At 38.0% G+C, this 21342-nt stretch overlaps 1 long non-coding RNA gene across 3 annotated transcripts in view; it reads left to right on the top strand.

Moving 5' to 3' along the window:
• The window catches only part of LOC140325017 (uncharacterized), a 40782-nt gene that overhangs the window by 9660 nt on the left and 9780 nt on the right, over positions 1-21342 (top strand). For all 3 annotated transcript variants that reach the window (XR_011919624.1, XR_011919625.1, XR_011919623.1), the window contains exons 2-3: positions 17757-17833; positions 17948-17990. This is a non-coding gene — a long non-coding RNA (uncharacterized lncRNA). The remainder of the gene's footprint in view (positions 1-17756; positions 17834-17947; positions 17991-21342) is intronic.

The raw sequence follows: 21342 nt of genomic DNA, 5'->3' as shown, positions 1-21342 counted from the left end.
GTGTAGATCTTTGGGGCAGCTCTGCCTCTAGTATTCCATTTGGTAGTGCAGCTCTGGATCGGGTCCTGTGAGCCACTGGAGAATATCGGCCTTCATCCCGTGATGGCATTTCCTGGATGTTGGGCCTTGAATGTCCTCTGACACTCCGTCTTGGCATCCTGATGGTGTCAGATGCTCTTGTAGGTTATTCAGGAGTAGAAAATAAAGTGTAGGTGAATGAGGTGTAGGTGAATGAGGTGTATGTGAATGAGGTGTAGGTGAATGAGGTGTAGGGGAATGAGGTGTAGGGGAATGAGGTGTAGGTGAATGAGGTGTAGGTGAATGAGGTGTAGGGGAATGAGGTGTATGTGATGGTGTTGTAGGTGATTGAGGTGTAGGTATAGGTAAATGAGATGTAGGTAATTGAGGTATAGGTGAATGAAGGGTGGGTAAGTCAGTAAAAAAAGCAAATAGAAATCTGCAATGCGCACAAATCTCAGTCCAAGCGCTTTGGATGCTTCTAGCGAGGCTCCTCAGCAAGCAATGAAAGGCCACAGTTTCAGTGTAGGTACACAAATGGTAGTCCGTGACAACACAGCTGACTGACAGCTGACTGACCAATGGCCAATCATCCCAACTGATATTCTTGAAAAATGGTGGTTATTGCTATGAAGCAGTCTGCCCAAGACCTTACAATCCAGTGATCATGTGTGTCCTCCTAGCCAATTGTATGCTACGATATCCCAGCTGACAGGCCAATGGCCATATCCAACATTGTATTTTTTTTTCAATTTACAAAGCTTTATTTAGGAGCAAGACATTTATAAAGAAAATGATGATTATTTGGTGTGTCCATGGCGATCAGCCTGTATGTACAAGGCCTTACAATCCAGCAAGAACTTGTGCCCCTTCCTAGCCATTAAAGGTCCTCACTGGCTGAAAAATGTGATTTTTACAGGTGTGTTAAAGCTTTGTAAATTATTTACCAATGTTTTTTGGAAGTGAGGCTTGCTTTTTTCAATTCTAGTAGAGATTTGGAAGATGTAATGGCCTGATTTACTAAGGATCTCCAAGACTGAAGAGGATAAATTATCATGGGAGATCCTGGGTGATCCAGCAAACCTGATATGTATTTGGATAATGATTGAAAACATTTACCAAATTATAGGAAATGATTTTAAGGAATCCATTCCAGGTTTGCTGAATCACTCAGGTTCTTTTATGATAGTCTATTGTCTCCATTCTTTGAGAGTCTTAGTAAATCAGGCCCAAACCCTTATAAAGCATTGTGACTGCAATCTCCAAATTTAGTCCCTTTGGGCTCCTTAAAAATACCTTGCTATATTTTTATTAAATAACCACATCCATACCTTCATGTGTTAGCTTTGTAAATTGGGCCAATAGTATTGAGGGCTTATAAGTTATGAGATACCTGAAACCGGTCACCATTTAGTTAGTAGGGTGTTAATAAACTGAGCAAGAATACAGTAATTGTGCCTAGTCTTATGTTGATTACTTTTACTATTAGCAGTACCAACAAATAAAGATTTTTAAGTTAATAAACGTACAAGCATTCATAAAACCCATAAATGTTATTAACAAATACAATAAAAGTTATATATAAAAACAATTCCATAGAAATCACTCATATATATCCACATATCTCCACTATAAACATAAAGTACTTATTTCTCACTCCTCAATATGTTTTATTTTATCTTCATCAGAAGGGTGAGATGAAAGACATTATGATTCCTATAATAAACATATATATGAATAAATATATTATACCTGATATGGTCCCACTGGAAGGGGCAGTGATGAGTTGGATGTCTTGCCCGGTCATTTCCATCCATTGCTGCACATTGTGGGTGATATAGTGATATCATGTTTGAGTTTGACACACACAGATGTCCTTATTTTGAACCATGCTGACTTTTGACGTTATGTAGGTATCTTTTATATTTTTACTACTTTTACTATGTGTCCTGATATGGGTGAATCTACCTACAGATTAGTACTACACCCCACATGATATGGGTGTATAATCTGTAATGTCTGTTGTAGTGTGAACACATCATTTTCTAATTATATTATTATAAAATCAATAAGACTACCCTGTTGTTGACATGCACGTCAAATTGATGTAATGACATTTTGTGCCATCAATTTATATATATATATATATATATATATATATATATTTACAGTATTCTCCCCAGAAATGTTTTTCAGCCGGGTGGGGGGAAACTGTAGCTGGGTGATAAAAAAGTGGGTGGGGCTAGACACCGCAAATTTGGAGCTCCTAGTTATTTATGCCATAGATATCCAGTAATCCCTGCTATTGTGTCAGTGTTCTGCCTACCCCCTATACTTTGTTCCAACTTTCTTGCAAGGTAAGGTTTTAACAATGCACATTTTCAAGAGTGATGAAAATCTGATGAAACGATGCCCATTATGACCACTAGTTGGGCTCAATTTGACTTCCTCTTGGTATTTGCATCAGTTAATGAATTATTTTTTTGCCATAATGACTTATTATCCACTAATTATTTTTAACTTTACTTAAAGCAGAAGTAAAGTCTAAAGAAAATAAATCACACTTACCTTTATTCTCGCAGATCCGTCGATCTATTGGGAGGTTGCGATAAACAAGTCCAATGCAGAAGAAACGCCAGGTGCCGCCATCTTCTTCATTTTTCTTAAAAGTTCTTTGTACGCCACCTGATCTTGCACTGAGCAGGCGCAAGATCGGGCGAGATAGATAAGGAAAAAGCTTGCACAGCATGTGCAGTTCAATCCTTTTTAGAAGAAAAGGGCTTCTTCTGTGCATGCTCGAGATCGAGCATGGGCAGAAGAGCAGCCAAGAGCCTCCCGAGATGCATGATGTAGGTATCCCGGGAGGCTTTGTGCTCCCATTCAGTCTTGATCACTGCAGCACTTTTTTCTGAAATAGTGCTAATATTTGGATGTTATAGGTTGCATTGAGTAGATACAGGTGGAAAAATATATGTGTGTGTGTCTTCATTTTAGGCTGTAAATCAACAAAATGTGAATATTTTGAAGGGGGTGACATTTTTTTATACCCACTGTACTTTGGGATAAGAAACCTTCCTGTTTTTTCCAAATCTCCCCCAAGTTGTGGGGCATTAAAAAATATGTGTCATGTTGTCATGAGCAGACGGGTACAGGGCGCAGAGTCTAAGACACCAGCCCCTGGCCTCACCAGCGCACCCCCAAGGGGTGATAGACTTTAGGAGGCAGTGCCCAGATTGTGTTCCCTGTACATTGAGGTGCTGGTAAAAGCTGACTTTGTAAGACCAAAGTGTGTTACAGGAGCTTTAGGCAGAAGTGTAATCAGACGAGCCAAAGGTCATGGCAGGCGGCAATCAGGAGAAGTCAGACAGAGCCGGAGTCTCTACATTAAAAAGTCAGAAGCTGGATCAAGGAATGCAGACTAGAACCTGGAAGCAGAGCCTAGAAGAAGTTCTTGTTCAGGAAACTTCCTTTTGTCGGTCATTTCCTTTTATAGTTAAAGTCATGTGGCTAATGCGGATCATGTGGCCAGCAGGTAACAGAACCCACCAACAGAGGGAGTGCTGGAGCAGAAGCAGCTCAAGTGGTATTCACACTTCTGCCAGCAGATGGATCAATTCTGTTATTTGTTCTGGTCCTCTGGGGTAAAGGGGCAAGAATGCTGCAAGTAAAATCAGCCTTTGCCATGGATGAGTTATGATCAGTGGTTACCAACCTTTTCGGATTTACGGACAACTAAACATACCTGCTCTGGGCTGCACATGTGTGGGGAGCCGTGTGTCACTCAAAGGGGAAGAAACTTCCCCCTATAGTGATGTCATGATGCCAGAACCAGCCCACTCTGCTGTCGCAGGCTAAGACCAGAAACACAACCCCCCCACCGCCCTGAGGCTCCAATCCGTACGGAAGACATGGTCCCCAGCTCTGGCCGGTGCGCCCCCCCATTGGGGTCCCTTTCCTGGCCCCGTTGGTGGGAGTACCGGACAGAGCCGCGGACTACCAAAATTTTCTTGTGGACCACCAGTTGACGACTGCTGAGTTAGATTCACACACACACCACATACAAGAGCATAATTGCCAGATAGAGGTGATGTATATTTAAAAGATTTCCTATCACTACAATGTATCAAAATATTATTGTAATTATTAGTGCCTTTTTTTGGGCTCAGTATTAGAAAAATAAACATGACATAAACAATATACCACAATATAACATATACTGTAGGTATAAACAAACTGTGCTGAATAGATACATGAAAAGAAATGAACCCCTTTTCAAAAAAAGGGGAGTTATATGTTATATCTATGTCACTCTTGAGAAATGGATGTTATACCCACTGGAAAATTGGGTTTAATTCTAATTTGTTTTAACCTATTATGAAACTTGGCAACCTGCATTTCTCTTTTATTTTTTGCATGCCTGTGAATTTTTCTATCAATGTATTTATTCTGAGCAATCTGTTTGTATTGAACCTATATGTTATATTGTTATACATTGTATACATAATCTGCAACTGTGTCCTTATACAGACATAATTTATGCATCTGGAGTCAGTATTTCACTTTGGATAGAACAAGAAAGACATATAACCAATATTAGGTTTTCTTTTTGTTTTATACAAAACATAATACTGCTCTAAGCCCACACTGGCTTTCGTCTGAGACAAAGTGGGTGCCTGTCCAACTCTAGACCTTACTCCCACTCACAATGTACCACTTGAAAGAAAAGTCAAAACCACACACCACATGTAGTCAGTTTTCTTTCAAGGCTTTATTGATCATGATAGAATTAAAGGTGCTTGGGATAATAATATAAAAAAAAATCACATTTTAAAAAAGGCAAACTCAATGACCACTTTTTCTGAATTACTTTTCTAAGTTTACATGTAATAAAATAATTTGTGGAGCCTTCCTCTCCTATAAGTTTCATTTCATTAATCCACAATTAAATTTGGATATTAGGTGTGGGTCAAGTGTCAAAGTTGGTAGATTTAGACAGAGTCTTATTTTTGTAATTTTTTTTTTGTGAACCATGGGGGAAACTTCCCTTCTTTTCTTCTTAGTGAAAATCCAGGGGCTTTTTTGATGACAAACATTAAAACTACAGATTTCTCTTTACCAGTTGAGAGAATAAATTCCCCAGGACTAAAAATCTGACAAGGGTTAAAATGTGTAACCATTTAAAAAAAGTGTTTTTGCTCTTTTAAATCTTCAGTACCTAATGGATTTCTTACCTGCTTGGGACAATAAAGACTTCACTGGTGCATGCTTGTTCTGTATTATTGATTTACTAAGTGATAATACAGTGATATTTTTGCAGCAAGTGCATTTAAGTGAGCATATATTTCATTTCTAATAAATGCCTAATAAATAGCCCCAAAACCACATGTGGCCCTAACAAAAAGGAAATTCTTTGTCGTAAATGCATTGAATATTTACAATGAGAGAGGATGTTGCTGCCCACATTTTCATCTGATAATGCAGTGTATTGTATATAAATCTCATATTTATTTAAACAGTAATCTAAACAGTAATTAAAGGAGGTATAGCATGCAGATTGGTAAATATAAACCAATGAACGTCAAAAGTAAAGGAAGGGGAAAAGTCTGAATTGTCAGAATAAAATTATAAATGAGATAAGGTCACGTGGCAGGGTGGAAAAGATGTTTCACTCACCTATAGAGGACAACATTTTAACCATTCCTAATGGGGGAAAGGGGCGCAATGGCCAAAATTCTACACAAGGAAGGATGAAGACATTGGGTATGACTTATTAAAGTTCTCCAAGACTGATATGAAGCTAGGTGATTACTAAACCTGGAATGGATCAGGCCCAAGATTGGAAACATATGCCAATAATAGCAATTCATTTATACAAAATCTATTCCTGGGTTGCTGCATCCCCCAGGTTATACCATGATAGTCTACCTTCTTCAGTCTTTATTAAATTAAGCCCGTCATATTTAAAAGTGAGTAACGTGCAAATGCATAGTGTATGTTAACTATATGGTCTGGGAAAGTGGAAGTTTTTTCTTTACAAGCATAGGGAAAAGATATGGGTTGTAATGAGGGTTTGTGTTGTGACTTCCATTTCGTTTTAATGAAAACACCTTCTCATTATTCCAAAGCAAAGGAACCCCTGGAAAATACTGTTCTGAGTCTGCTTGGACGGACATGTTTTATGTATATGTGTTAGTGCCAGAATTATTAGAATGGACAGCTTGTTCGTTTTATAGATTTCTGATAAATGGACCTTACACAGAGGCGGCCTCTTACACTGTGTTATTACAGCTGGTCAGCTGCTTGCGGTGCATTTGGGGTTTGCTTATGTTTTTCTTTCTTGGCTCATTTTTCCTCAGTGACGGCTCCAAACTTCAGTCTATAAATACGATATGAATTAAAAGGGAGAATGCACTTACTGTTTTTAGGCAAAGCAATTTCCTCCCATGTGGTCTGTAATGGATGCTATTGTACTTGGTCAAAAATTTACTGTACATGTCTCTATATATCCAGGATCCAGTATGTGGTCCTGCTGCAAATTATTGCAAAGCAGTAGTCCTGTAGGATTTAAAGGTCACACATAAAGTAGCTTCAGGGGGCCCTTACCCAATGGGATATTACATAGCCACCATCCATAAAAAACGAGGTCAAAGTTTCCTATTGTGAACATCTGCTTTGCCAATGCAATGGTTCTAGTTAAAGTGGAACTAAACCCAGAAATTAAAAATGGTGACCAGGCAAGCCCTTACCTGCCTGATCACAATTTTTTAAATGCACTCACATGTCCTTGCTTTGGCACAGATGCGTTTATATTCATCGGTTCCTTCTGGAGTTGGGTCTTCGACCATCTTTATTGCCAGGGCTGGAAGGATGTAACTTCCATGCAGGAATGGGGGAGCTCATTCAGTCCCAGTAGTTGCAGGGGATGCTAGGATACACCGGGTATCCTGGTATCCTACTCCTAACTGCCCATACACAGCTCAACGTTTTTCAACAGATGAAGACAGTGATCAGGCACATAGGTATGTTTAATTGCAGAAAGGACATTGCAACCAGCTGATCATTTTCAAAGCAGACTTTAGTTATATTGCCACCTGCCGAAGAACCACATGCCTGATTCCTTTTCATTCCCCTAGCATATCATTTGTAAGCTGGGAATAAGAAAAGTACCCCTTTGCAAACTCCAAGTTTCTTTGGTCAGAGCTTACATGCATCTGAAGATTTTCCAATGATGGCAAGGGTCAAGAGAGTACTGGGGAGGGAAAGGGCCTTTAGACAAGTTGACAGGACAATGATGAAGGGAGATTCAATTAACTTAGGAACCTATGAGTGTAGGGGATGTTGGTGGCATACAGATAACCAGGAAAGAAAAAGAGAGCATGGAGACAATGGATAACAATTTTGGTGGGTCAACAGCCCTAGCAGATTTGCCAGCTTGAGGGGAGGCCTCTAGACTACAAGTAAACTTGTGGCAAACTGCTGGTGTAATGGCAGCTATGCCCATATGCTGTTGTTCCAAAAAAGCTTGATATTATGTGACCAAGTGGACTCTTATGTTTCATCCCATTTCCAGCCACTTAGGCCTAAATGTGCAGAAAATGTTTTTCCTAATATGGATGATATCCATGTATCCATTTTAACTTCAGGATAGGTCAGTTGAACATTGATTTGGCATTTCAGGAAAATACCTTACAATATGAAAAGCTCCTCATGATTATATAGAAACAACACAGTATTTTTAAAAATGTTTTTAGTTCTAAACAGAATTATTAAAATATTCTAAAAATGCATACAATCATAATACCCATTAAAAGAAGCTCACCAGTGCTCTTACAGTGAAGTTTTCTATAACATATTAAAGGTCCCCCCTTAATAGGTGCCTACCAATTACCCCTCTGCAGATGATGCTCAGTCTTGCTGAATCAGGTGTAAAATTTTCTTCCCACACACAAAATGTATATTACTTATGTAATGCTTTAGTTACCCACATCATCTGGTTACAGCATTGTGCTGGCTTGTTGGAAATTGCCATTTATGTAATAGTATGACAAAGTCCAATCCATGCAAATATCACGAAGAAGGAAGTGTTTACTAAGAGTTACTTTCGGTAATTTGTAGATTGCTGGATTTCCTCTGGCAAGGTTGGCTCATCTTGGATTCTTTTGGTGTTATTGAGGAAAGTTGATATTAAAGAGGATAACAGCTGTAATTGGAATTTATAATATACTTGAAATCAACATAAGACAAAAGAAATAGGCAGCAAACAGCAAAAAGCACATGTAAAGATTTTTTACTCAATAGGTAAGCAATACTCTATGATATATGTACAGATAGATACAGTTAGACCAAAATGGCTCCAGACAGAGTATGGCTAATGCACTAATATGGAGCTTTTTCAGAAATATTTCCAAAAAAGACTGTGGTTATCTCCATATTTAATGCATTTTGCCGTTATAAGCTTCATCAGGGGAGGCGAGGATGCTGCTGCCTGGCCTTTTTCAGGTGGGCAAATGTTTGTTACACCATTGCTGCCATTCACATTCTCCTACACAGCAGGTACACAATGGACACAGTGACCCTTATGGAAACCTTCTGCATCAACTATATTTTCTTTATTCAATACAGGTAAGATTTATTTACCCACAGTGATTTGCTTCAAAAGTTCACTATACCAAATACCATGATTAACAGTAATCATTTTCTATAAAGGGATAATCACAGAATCTTCATGACTAATTCTCACATTTGAGACTTCCCAAAGACCAACAGACCCTATAATGGTTAAACGTGTCAGAATTATTATAACCACAGCCTTTTTTGGAATTATTTCCAAAAGCTCCCTATTAGTGCATTAGCAATACTCTGTCTAGAGCCGTTTTGGCCTAACTGTATCTATCTGTAAATATATATGGTTCTGTATTGCTTACCTATTAAGTAAAAAAACCTTAACATTTGCCGCAAAAATCCCCCCTTTACTGTCTTTCTCTTATGTTGTATGTTGATTTATCTAATTTAGGGCTGGCATATATTACTGTAGGATATGTATTTATTAGGACTCTCTAACATATTGTACTATGTTATTTTACTTTAAAGTTAACCGCTAGCCAAAACTTTTTTGTGGAATTTAATAGTATAGGTAATAGATGGAATTTTAGTAGTGCAACCTGTATTCAGCTGGAGATATAAAACCGTTTTTGTCTTTATTGGTGATCATATTCTTGTATTCTAAGCTCTTTGCAAAGCCTCATTGGCTTTCCAGCCAAAATGTTATAAATTGGCTCTACAGAGAGAAGAAAATGGTTGGAATTTCTCTCTAGTTTTTATTGATATTTTTAGTAAATTTCCTATCACTGTCACAAGACTTTACCGAACTGAACAGGAAGTAAGGCACATTTCCAACGACAACATATAAATATCATATATATATTTTTATATATATATATATATATATATATATAAAGTGGAGGGTAGAGGACTAGAACCCCCGTGTTGAATTTTATACACATTTGTTGAAACAGTGAAGGGGGCTACTGTAACACATGCTGGTAAGACTCAGGCAAAAAAAAAAAAAATAAAAAACTTAATATTAACCTAAGTTAAAATTAAAAAGAAAATGAAGTCTTGGAGTTGGAAACAAACACTGACTTTCTAAGGCTATAAAAGAGAATGGTATAGTTAATTCTGTAACTGAAACCATCTTGATTATACAATAGGATTATGTAATACCAGATATCCTCACTTATGTGATTATAACAAGTGATATCCTCTTTTCCTGTCACCATTTAGTAATTGTATAACGGTTGGGCTCCTTTTAAAAATTGATTTTTTCACTTGTATGATACATCGGGCTCTATTTATAAACAGTGAATCTGACATTTCCTAAAATATTCCCTGGTGGGAATCACATAGTGCTATTGAAACACATGAACCTGGAAGATTCTAACAAGGGAATGGCTGATTCTCTGTTTTTTAAATAGAGCCCATTGACTTTAAAGAGAATCATATAGTAATTCCTATTAGATTAGGATCACCCATAGAGCTTCTTTTATTGTGTATAATATCAGAGATGATACAAAATTATCACTTAGGCACAAATGGCAGACTTTGCACTAAAAACATCAGGTTCACCTATTTTCTTAGGATCCTTCAGTTTCCCAGCATTAATTTCGGATCACATTTTCAATACAGGGACTGTAGTACACCGTTTGGCCACTAATGTTTTGATGGAGCTGTTCTGCAGAAACAGCTGTTAGGTCTTGCTTGCTACACTAAATACACGTTGAGACGTGCCTGCTCCCTGGAACTGTGCAAGATGTCTGCGGTGCTGCAAGAGGAAGGCTGGTCTGTGTGTGGAGGTAAGTATAAAAAAGAATCCAGAATTTTCAAAAAACTGGCACTCCTCAGGTCCGGAGGTTGTCGGATTTTTGATTGACAACTGTACAGCAGAAAATTGCCATTGTGTGGAAGCTTTCTGCAAAAAAAGACACTGCTGTACTTACCTCCTAAACAGAGTGATTGGTCTTGTTTTTTGTTTCCAGGCAGATTAAAAAAACTACACTACTGCATCAATGAATGTATTTTTTAAATGTACGCACCACATATACCTGAATTTGAACAGGTATTATCCTCATTCATTTCCTGTACAGCAGAACTTGGAGACCAAAATGCAGCACAAGGAACCAATCAGGTATGTTGCTGTACATGTGCACTAACAAGAAGAATGCTACTGAGTTACTGAACTACAACAGACAGAAATTAGGTGGACGACTGAAGCAGCATCTCACCCATGGCTATCCATGGCGCTCCTTCCAGGAAAAAAATGGGTTTGATTGACCAATCACCTAGCCACACCCCCTCCCCCATGACTATTGGGGCTGCTGAATGGCTGTCAGCATCCCAGGAGTTGGCCAGGAACAACCACAAGAACCATCCATGTGAGCTAAGTGTTCTGATCCAAGATTCACTAAACACTGGTCTGATAAATTGTTCACAAATGCAAATATCTTCTAAAATAGTTTGGGGGCTTTTATTTCTCCATGCTAATTGTGCTGTATGCCAGAAAGCATGAACATTCAAGAAATAAAATGATTCACTCCCGGTTAGTGATTACTGGTCTTGGATGCAGTTAGGCAAGAAACTACCGTAGGCATGGATATTGTGTATTACCCATCACATGAAACAAACTATATTACATCTACATAAACAGAAAGATTTCAATACTACTCCTTATCCTAAAGATATGACACATGCCCCTACGGCATAGATCAACTTGATTAGCTTGGGCAACTTTAAATACATCACCTCTCCCATTTCCAATGTAAGCAAGTTACACTTACTATGAGATGGAATTGATTTCATAGTGACCACTTTCCCGCCTAAGCTCTTCATAAACCTCTCTAAATTGCTCCATCTTGCCTGTTAGTTGTTAAATATCATTAATATTTGCACTTAAACACCCACCCAAAACTGCAAAAGCAGCTGCAAAATATATATTTTTGCACACACAAATATTTGCCTATAGCATCAATAGAGTTATAAAAATTTAGTGAAGCTGGTTAAACAGAAAAAAGGCAGAAAAAGCAGCCCAGAATAAAACCAAGTTTTCATTTAATGAATGAGGCCAATCAGCCTTTCTAAGTATTTGAACTTTTATGTTGCATTACAAAGCAGGAAGCATAACAGGAAGAAGTATAATAGGCAAATATGGCTGCTCCCATTAACATAAATAAAAACAAAATATAAATTGGATTCCAAAATTTTTTACCACGCATAGTAACATTCTTTACTTCAGTCTATTTTATTTTATAATGTTTGTGTAAAAACAAATGGAATAATTATGTGTGGTCTTTACAGGTTAACACTGTGCTCACACTCTCCAGTTTTTTCTGTAGGCCTCTGTATGGATGGATATGTGGTATCCTGTACTTTTTATTCTTTGCTTGTTCCGTGGTGCTGGAAGGTCCTTGATGACACTATACGTTCAGCATGCTATGGTGAAGTGGCCAGATTTATAATGTTCTGTATTCACAGTATGTCCTCAGACTTCTGAGAATGATGATTGGTGTCATTTAACCTGGAAGACTGAGGACACCTTGGGGCAGAGGCAGGATACTACAGGGAGCAGCACTGCAGAGGAGGTGAGTATTACATCCTTGTTTTTTTTTTTTTGTTAAGCTGAGCTAGCATCGTCTAATCAACAAACACTGTTTTTTTGGGTAGCATAAAGAACTTTTCCACAACCTGGTTTGGCTTTTAACATATGTGCCCTATAGGAATAGAACTCCAGTGAAAGACTATCTACTAATTCCTGTCTGATGGATTTGGTTACAAAGATATTTGTCAGGTCAGATCTACTGGGACCACGGAGGAAGCAAATAATTGTTGGCCAGGAAGCATCCGGTATCACTGTATAACCTGATTTGACAAGTGTTTCAATTTGACTAATGTGCTAAATGTATGTCACTATTTTCTCCCTAAGTTTTCTTTTGTTCTATATTCCTAAAATAGAAATAGTCAATTTTAAAAGTAGCAATTTTCCTTTGGGTCTTATTTTTTTTTTTTTTTAATTTTACTCTTTTTTTAAGCCTATGATTTTTAACTGATATTTTATATCTGTTTTCATGTTAATTGCAGACCTACAGTTTTTTTATTTAAAACTTCAGTGTGGCTTGGCAGAGACAGGCCGTTCTCTCAACAGGCTGCTAATAGTACACAGGCCAATGATGACACACACTGCTTGAAACTGACATGGGCCAACAATAGTCCAAGCAGGGGTGTAGTCATAAAAATAGAAGAGGGAACACAGTTCTATTCATGGCGAGTGCATATGCGTATCGTTGTAATGAAACATGCCTGCCCCACTACACCCCTGCCTATGTGTCACGCAAAGGGGAAGAACCTTCCCCCAGAGAGATGTCATGATACCAGAACCTGCCCACTCTTCCAATCTTAGGTCTAAGCCTGAGAGTGGGCGGGTTGTGCCCACTGCCCTGAGCCTGCAATTCCATACGGGAGACATGATCTGCAGTTCTGGCCACAGTGCCCCCCACCCCAAAGTGGGGTCCTTCTTCTGACCCCACGGGGGGGGGGTTACCGGCCAGAACTGTGAACCACCAAAGAATTCTTTGCAACATAAGAGTGGGCACGCCCATTCCTGAAAAAAAAGAGGGAATGGCGTTCCCACCTGTGCCCGCCCCACTACACTCCGGAGTGCAAGTGATGGCCCCACAACAGTGTCAGCTATTTAGTGGGGAGATATCCTGCTCTATAGCTCCTCCACTCCGATGGCACACAAATCCACCATACAGGTTACACAACAACCTATTGCTCAAGTGAGCACAGGCAGGTGAAAATGGAAATTTTAGCCTTCCTAGCTAACCCAGCATAACTGTACAATCTGGAATAGCCTCCTAAGTTTCTAATAACTCTTAAGAAAGTTGGGACACTTACATACTATCAACAAAAAATGTTTTAAAAAGTGTATTTAGAGAATTAAAAATATGTTTAGATTAAATGATTTATCTAAATTTTATTATATCTAAAAAAAAGTGTAATTGTTAAAACAGCAATTAGTAATGAGCTGCGAAATTCAGCATGTACAAAAGTCTACTGTAATCTGGCCAAACTGAAAACATTTTTTTTTATCATAATTTATGCAGAAATTCAATAATGTCCTTAATTTTGATCTATTTACATTGAAGTCCATGATCACAAAACTTTTATAAATTGATTTCAAAACCCCTTCACAGTATTGTCTAGTAACATTCCTATCAGTAAAATCAATCAGATATCTGCTCATTAGCAACCTAATGCTTTCACCAACAGTATGTTTATTCCCCAACCAGTTGGTACTATTACTTTTAATGTCAACTCAATTTCATGCACAAATTCAATCATTTTGTATAGAATAGGGATGCTTGTAGCTTTAATGTACCACAGGTCAACAAAAAATTAGTTTTTATAATCATAACAAACCACAGCAAACTTTTCTAAATACGTTTTTCAAGCAGATTTCAGAACTTTTTTCGGTTTTTCCCTAACACGTACAGTTCCTGAGTTATGAGTACTATTATAGTTAACATTGTATGTGCATGTACTTTGTACTAAAACGTAAGCACCATTGAAGTGAATGTTAATATATCTTCAGTGTGAAGTAAAATAAGGCACACTGTGGTATAGATCTACTGAAGAGTGTCAGTCAGGTACCATTGTTTCTTCAGAAATGCTAGGAGTATGATTTTCTTGTGTACCCTTGTGTGTCTGGTTTGTCGCAGTACAGCATCCAGCAGTAGTCAGCCATCATACTTTCATTCCAGAAACCTTGGTAGCGGTGCTCCATTAACTGAATGTCCTGGTGAAAATGTTCTCCTTGTTCGTCACTCACCATACCAAGATTTTCCGGGAAGAATTCTAGATGTGAGTGCAAGAAATGTATTTTTAATGACATGCGACAAACCCGTTTCTGGTATGAATCAAGCAGATTCTGAACTCCTTCCTTGTATGCAGAGACTTATGGTTGCCCTGTATATTTTCACACAGCCATCTGAATGCATCCCAAGCTTCTAGCCCAGCTGCTGAGAGAGATTGTTTGAAAACATCATACTGCAAAACAGACTTGATCTGTGGCCCTATAAATATCCCTTCCTTCATTTTTGCAGTGCTTATGTTTGGAAACATCTCAACAAGGTACTGAAAACCCATGGAGTTTGATTTATCCATGGCCTTTACAAAGTTCGTCATCAAGCCTAACTTGATATGGGGAGGTGTCATAAATATTTTATGCGGATCAACCAGAGGCAGAAACTTAACACTGCTTGTTCCGGGCTTCTAGGTATCCCATGGTAGCCAATCACGCTTGATATAATGGTCTCCCGTAGATCGACTGTCCCACAGGTATAGGAAAGGGCAATATTTAGTGAATCCTCCTTGCATTCTCATCAGCAAGCCAATGACAGATCCCCACAGATGTTCAACTTGTGTGTTTTATACTGGATTGCTTCAATTTGTAACTTCACGTTGTCATAGGACTCCTTTGGGGTAACGGAATGGGCAATCAGTAAACTTGGTTTGGAATTACCATTATGCGGTAAGACTGCTTTCAAGCTTTTTTTTAGAGGAATCCATGAAGATACGGCATTCAGATGGAACATGCTCTTGTTACAAACTGTTAAAGAGTGTATTTGTATCATGACAGTAGCACAGTGAGCCATCACTAGTGAAAAAGGTTGTCAAGTTATGATTTTGTTTTCTGTAAAGAGTTACAGTTACACCCTTTGCAAACAAGTGCTTCTGTTTAGGCCTTGAAGCAAGAAGTTTTGCTTGGTCTTTGACAAGATTTAGATCATGAACAAAATCATTCAGCTCTGCTAGTGTAAAGGTCTCTGGTTCTGAATCTTCATCGGCCAGGTAGTCAGGATCAGATGATTCGGGGTTTTAACTGGCTGCAACTCAAGCGCATTCCTCATCACCTCCTAAAGAAGCAAGTCCATCATGTGGTGGTACCGGAACTGGCCAAAAATCATAATGCGGAACAGGCCTAATTGCAGAATCGAGGCTGGGATATACAAATTTGTGCTTAGTTTTAACTGAGAATCCACTTTTCTTGACACAGCAAAAATAGCAGTCAATTAAATGGTCTCGCAGTTCTCTCCTTACCATCGGTAATGCAAATGGCATTGCTGCTTTACGCCGATTTAGCCAGTCACGCAGTCCGTTGGAACAACTGGTACAGATGACGTGGTCATGGTCACCAAGTTACATAGTTACATAGTAGGTAAGTTGAAAAAAGACAATCAAGAAAAAAAGTCAGAAAAAAGTCCATCAAGTTCAACCACTAGGCAAATAAACATATCCCAGATATGAAACCTTACAAGACATAGTTGGTCCAGAGGAAGGCAAAAAAAAACCCTGGTACAATTTGCTTCAACAGGGGAAAAAAATTCCTTCCTGATTCTATGAGGCAATCGGATGTTCCCTGGATCACCAGTTTCTGTTATTTTTACTTATTAAAGCATTAATACCCAGTTATATTCTGTGCTTCTAGAAAAACATCATTGCTAAAACTACTTCCTGAGGGAGCCTATTCCACATTTTCACAGACCTTGCAGTGAAGAATCCCTTCCTTATGCGGAGCTTAAACTTCTTTTCCTCCAGACGCAAAGAGTGCCCTCTTGTTCTTTGTAATGATCTCAAAGTGAATAACTTGGAAGATAGTTTCCTTAATGGATAATTTATATATTTATACAGGGTAATCACATCCCCCCCTAAATGTCTCTTCTCAAGGGAGAATAGATTCAGTTCAGCTAATCTCTCCTCATAGCTGAGCTCCTCTATTCCTTTTATTAGTTTAGTTGCCTTTCTTTGCACTCTCTCCAATTCCACAATCTCCTTTTAGTGAACTGGTGTCCATAACTGAACTGCATATTCCAGATGTGGTCTGACCAATGCTTTGTACAGGGGCAGGATTATGTCTCCATCTCTGCAGTCTATTCCTCTTTTAATACAAGAAAGTACTTTACTAGCTTTAGATATTGCAGCTTGGCATTGCATGCTGTTATTAAGTCTATGATCTACCAGAACCCCCAGATCCTTTTCCATTTCTGACTCCCCCAAATGTATTCCCCCTAGACAGTATGAAGCATGCATGTTGTTAGGCCCCAAGTGCATAATTTTACATTTATCTATATTAAATGTCATTTGCCACTTTGCTGCCCAATCAAACAGTACATCCAGGTCTTCTTGTAGATTATAGACATCCTGTATGGACTTAATTCCATTACATAGTTTGGTGTCATCTGCAAACACAGAAAGGGTACTTTTAATCCCAAACTCTATATCATTTATAAAGATGTTAAACAATAAAGGTCCCATCTGTGTATATTAACAATCTGTGGGGTACAGTGTCAAATGCTTTAGCAAAGTCCAAGTACACTATATCAACTGCTGCTTTACTGTCTATCTGTTTACTTACTTCCTCATAAAAAGAGAGTTTGACAACCTCAGTCTTTCTTGAAGCCATGCTGAGTATCACTTATAATAATATTTTTTAGCAGAAACTCCTCTATGTGGTTCTTTATCAAGTTCCCTAGCACCTTTCCAACTATGGATGTTAAACTAACTGGTCTGTAGTTACCTGGTAGTGACTTTGCTCCCTTTTTGAAGATAGGAACCACATTAGTCTTACACCAATCCATCGGTACTTCGCCAGTGACTAAAGAGTCTCTAAAAATTAGGAAAAATGGCTTTGAAAAAACTGAGCTCAGCTCTTTGAGGACACGTGCCAGGACACGTGGACAGGACTTGCCAGGCTAGATGGAACTGCAGCTGCCTGCTGGGGCCCCTCCTGGGAAGCGCGGGAGGGTATTCGGAACATAGGACGCACCCCCCATTTTCCCCCTACTTTTGGGGGGAAAAAAGTGCGTCTTATGGTCCAAAAAATGTGGTAATTATTTATCTAAAATTTTACGTACTTTAATTAACAACTGGTATCCCTTCAGAATCCGGTCACATGTCAAATACTGCAGCAAAACAAAAGAAAGTGTTTAATTCATCCTACTGTCTGTCCTGAAATTAAAAAAACTATTCTAATATTGAACATTTACACCAATTAGCTTCTAACTGAAATCAAAGTGCTGTTTTGGGTGAACTGCCATTTTTTAGGCAGATGTTATTTTTTGAATAAAGATGAAGAGGATACAGCAGATGGTTTTGATTGATAATTAATTGCTTCCTTTTTTATTTAGATGGAGTCTGTTAGACCGGAACACGTGTTGTGACACCCAGAATTATCATAAACAGTCTGGAATTCATTTATATATAGGTGCGTTATTTCATGGCTTGGGTTAAGCTTTAAATGGAGCTGTTTCCTGGAAGTCATTAGGACTCTTTCTCTAATTTTATTTTTTCCTCTTATAACAAATATTTATATCCCCAGATCCGTGCTCTCTGGATAAACACTTTTAGAGGTCATGTTTCAGGTCAGTATGATTCTAGCTTTAATCTCCTACTAATGGCTTGTAAAAACAATGCACTAACCAGTTTATAACCTAAAGGGAACCTCTTATAAAACACAACACATGCGAGTCACACTATTACATACCAATATATAAGTTGTAGTACACTATTTATTTTTTATCTTTTCTGCATGATAGTAATAGTGAGGCTAGCATACTCGTGCTACATGTGAAGCTTGTTTTCCACATGTCTTTTATGTCATGCAAACACATAATATCTTAGGCTAGATGTCATAGATAATAATTGCTGGTAAAAGTAAATGGTGTTGGCTCCAACCTTATAAAAAAAGCCTGATGCACCAATCATGGTAGGTGATACTAGGTTTTTAGAAGAGCTGCGGAAATCATGTGATGGATCACGTAGCAGGTTGGAACAACTACCAGAAGGTGGATAAGGTGCAATAAACATAGGGATTATGTTAGAATAGAGTTGGTTATCAGGATTGGGGCTGGATCATACAATCTGCAGGTAGGATCTCTGCTCACCAACTCCATCCCCGCCATGGCCATTGCACCACTTCCCGTTGGGCTCAGGTAAAACTGAATCTTTGTGGTTCGCTTAACATAAAACAAAAAGGATTTATGTAATCAATGGCAGATACATGTAGCATAAAGAGATTTGACACAGCAAACACCCTCCGATAGCTATTGATAATAAGAAGATCTTGTTGTATTGACAGAGAATAAAATTGTAAAGCCAACCATTCAGGTAGAATTGGGATTGGTAAGGATTTTCTTGTTCTCTTTATTTCCTGTCCTATTCCTGTTCTGGTGGCAACTGAAAAAAAATCTCACAAGTGGTCACCAAGGCAAAGAGTGATAGTTTATCTTTTCAAAGAGAAGACAGCAATAGAAAGCAGACATTATTTTAATGTTTTTCCAAAACTAGATAGCTTTAGCCAGATGTCTATTTTAAAGCGAACTGAGTTTGCTCGTTCAGGCCAAATCAACAGTCTGCTATAATTCCCCCAATCCCCAGCAGCATGTGTTTTCTTTATCTCCAATACTGTCCTAGGAACTGAAGGAAAAATCTGGTATGTCCATGTTTGGAGAAATTGACTCCAATGACTGGTATCTTACACTGAGATTTTCCTTTTCCTCAGCTAAAAAGTTTTAATGGGAAAACATAGAATGTTTCCATACCACTGGAATGGTCCTAAATAATGTTAACTTGTTACTTTGCACATTGACTGCCATGAAAGTGTTGCAGGTGCATAAAGCACATCACTTTGCTTTATAAATGTGCTTTTTTTCAGTGGTTGGATCTTGGTGCAGCTATACCACTGCTTTTAAGTTTGTGTCAAGTTTGGGTTCCTAAACTTTATAGTATCAATTGAGAAATAAAAATTGGTGCACTCCCAAAAATGTATAAGATTATCTTTCTGCTGAAAGCATTGTCATCATTATAAGCAATATAATTCGTATTTGTAATTGTCACCATAATACAAATGTTGGTAAATTCTTTTAAAACTTATGCTACATTCTGATTGCACAGTCTTCTTTAGATCTACCAGCAACTATGCAGTGCAAGATTGCAATGTTACTTAGGAAAAGGTTTTGGTAAACCTAAAAGTGATTGTTCAAGCATTGTATGGTCAGATTGCATTATATACAGTGAAGATGTAGCTAGTCATACATCTTATATTCTGGTAGTTAAATATCCTTTAGATCTACCAACAAAGGCAGTGTATAGGAGCTTCTTAGATTGGATATAATTGACTGCCAAAATCCTAGATAGGAGTAAAAACCCAAACAAGATCCTAATCATTTCCCACAGTATGTAGAAAAAAAACTTTTGGCCAAACATACACTTGATGAACTAAACTATCAATAACAATAGGCAAGCATAGGAGGTTATTGCTGCAACATGCAGATATGCACAGCATATTTGTACATTATGACAAATTTACCCTAAAAACAATTCCCTCCAGCACTGTGAGGTCAAAACTCTTTCTTCCATTTCCTTGGCGTCATGATTGGATGGTCTGCAATGACATAATTTTGCTTGGAGGAAATATTTATGTTAACACTGTACATTTAGCAGTGCATATGCAACCTAAGGCACTCTACATGAAAAAAGTCCTAACAGGCAGGTTATAGCTTCTATCTAAACATTTAGAGTAACAGAATGCTATGTGGTCAATAAAGGAAATGTATTTATTTTCTTTCTAAGTATTAATTAAGAATGGTAAGATATATAGGGGAAGTTGGGCATGCACAGTGCCATTTAGTATATGAAACCAGGTGGCTACGATATTATTAAGAATGATATGTAAAAACAAGAAAATCAAACCTATGAATGTAATATCCCCTGCCATAGCACATTTTATAACAGCAAGTGGAGCCTAGCAAGAGTAGTATTTATATATCTTGTCGTTGGGAACAGCCACTTATAGCCTATTCCTGAAGCTGTGTCATCGGATTAACATCTGTTCGAACAACACTTAAATAGTCATGAAATAACTTGCTTTGGGAAATAAAGGAACCAGGCTGTTTATAATTATCCTGGTCGTCTGTTGCAGAACTTGTCCGCTCAGGACTTGTCCTTCTAATTAAAGAATAGTAGCTATTCATCTAAAACATCACAAACTCTTACTAAATCAAAGAGGACTGACCACATCTGACAATGTATTTCAAATGACTTCCAATTCTAGTAGAAAAATGGTATTGTTTGCAGGAATTGGCTTGGGTATATTGTATCATTTAAAATGTGCAGTGATTGATGTACTGTTACTTTTTCTTGAAACTAAATCATGTTTAAATGAAAAAAACAAGATACCACCTTCTCTGCTCCTGCAACCAATAATAAGTAAATGTAAGCATGGACTTCCTTTATAAAATGAGTTCCCAGCATTCACTATTGATCAGACAGTAATTCGCTTTTTGAGGGAATTTAAAGTAATTGGGAGGGGGGAAATAGAATAATGAATGGTTAAAATAATTTAATTTTTGGTAAAATAACTCCTATTGTGCATACTAGTCCCTTTGTTAATTTGTTATCAGGATAAGTACAGCATGAATACATACTACATACTACTACATAAGAACAGAAAAAATGATCAGGGCATGGGCAAATATTTTTGGAAAAGACATACTGCATGTTTTTTTGTCTCAAATGGCAAGACTTAACAATTTTGCAAACTAGACCTTAATTTCACTCTAAAAGCAAACTTCTGGATAACTGAGAAAGTTTTAGAAGCACTTTACCCTTATGGAGTGGGCCATGTTGGAAGATCTACCAATGTCTTGACTATTAGCATTGTTCTCTACACACAACAATACTCTAGACCAGCAGTCCCCAACCTTTTTGGCCCCA

The sequence above is a fragment of the Pyxicephalus adspersus genome, chromosome 2 (genome assembly GCF_032062135.1).
Source record: "Pyxicephalus adspersus chromosome 2, UCB_Pads_2.0, whole genome shotgun sequence".
Taxonomy (NCBI): Eukaryota; Metazoa; Chordata; class Amphibia; order Anura; family Pyxicephalidae; genus Pyxicephalus; species Pyxicephalus adspersus.
Note: the sequence above shows the minus strand (reverse complement) of the source record. Positions and strands in the feature narration are given on the sequence as shown.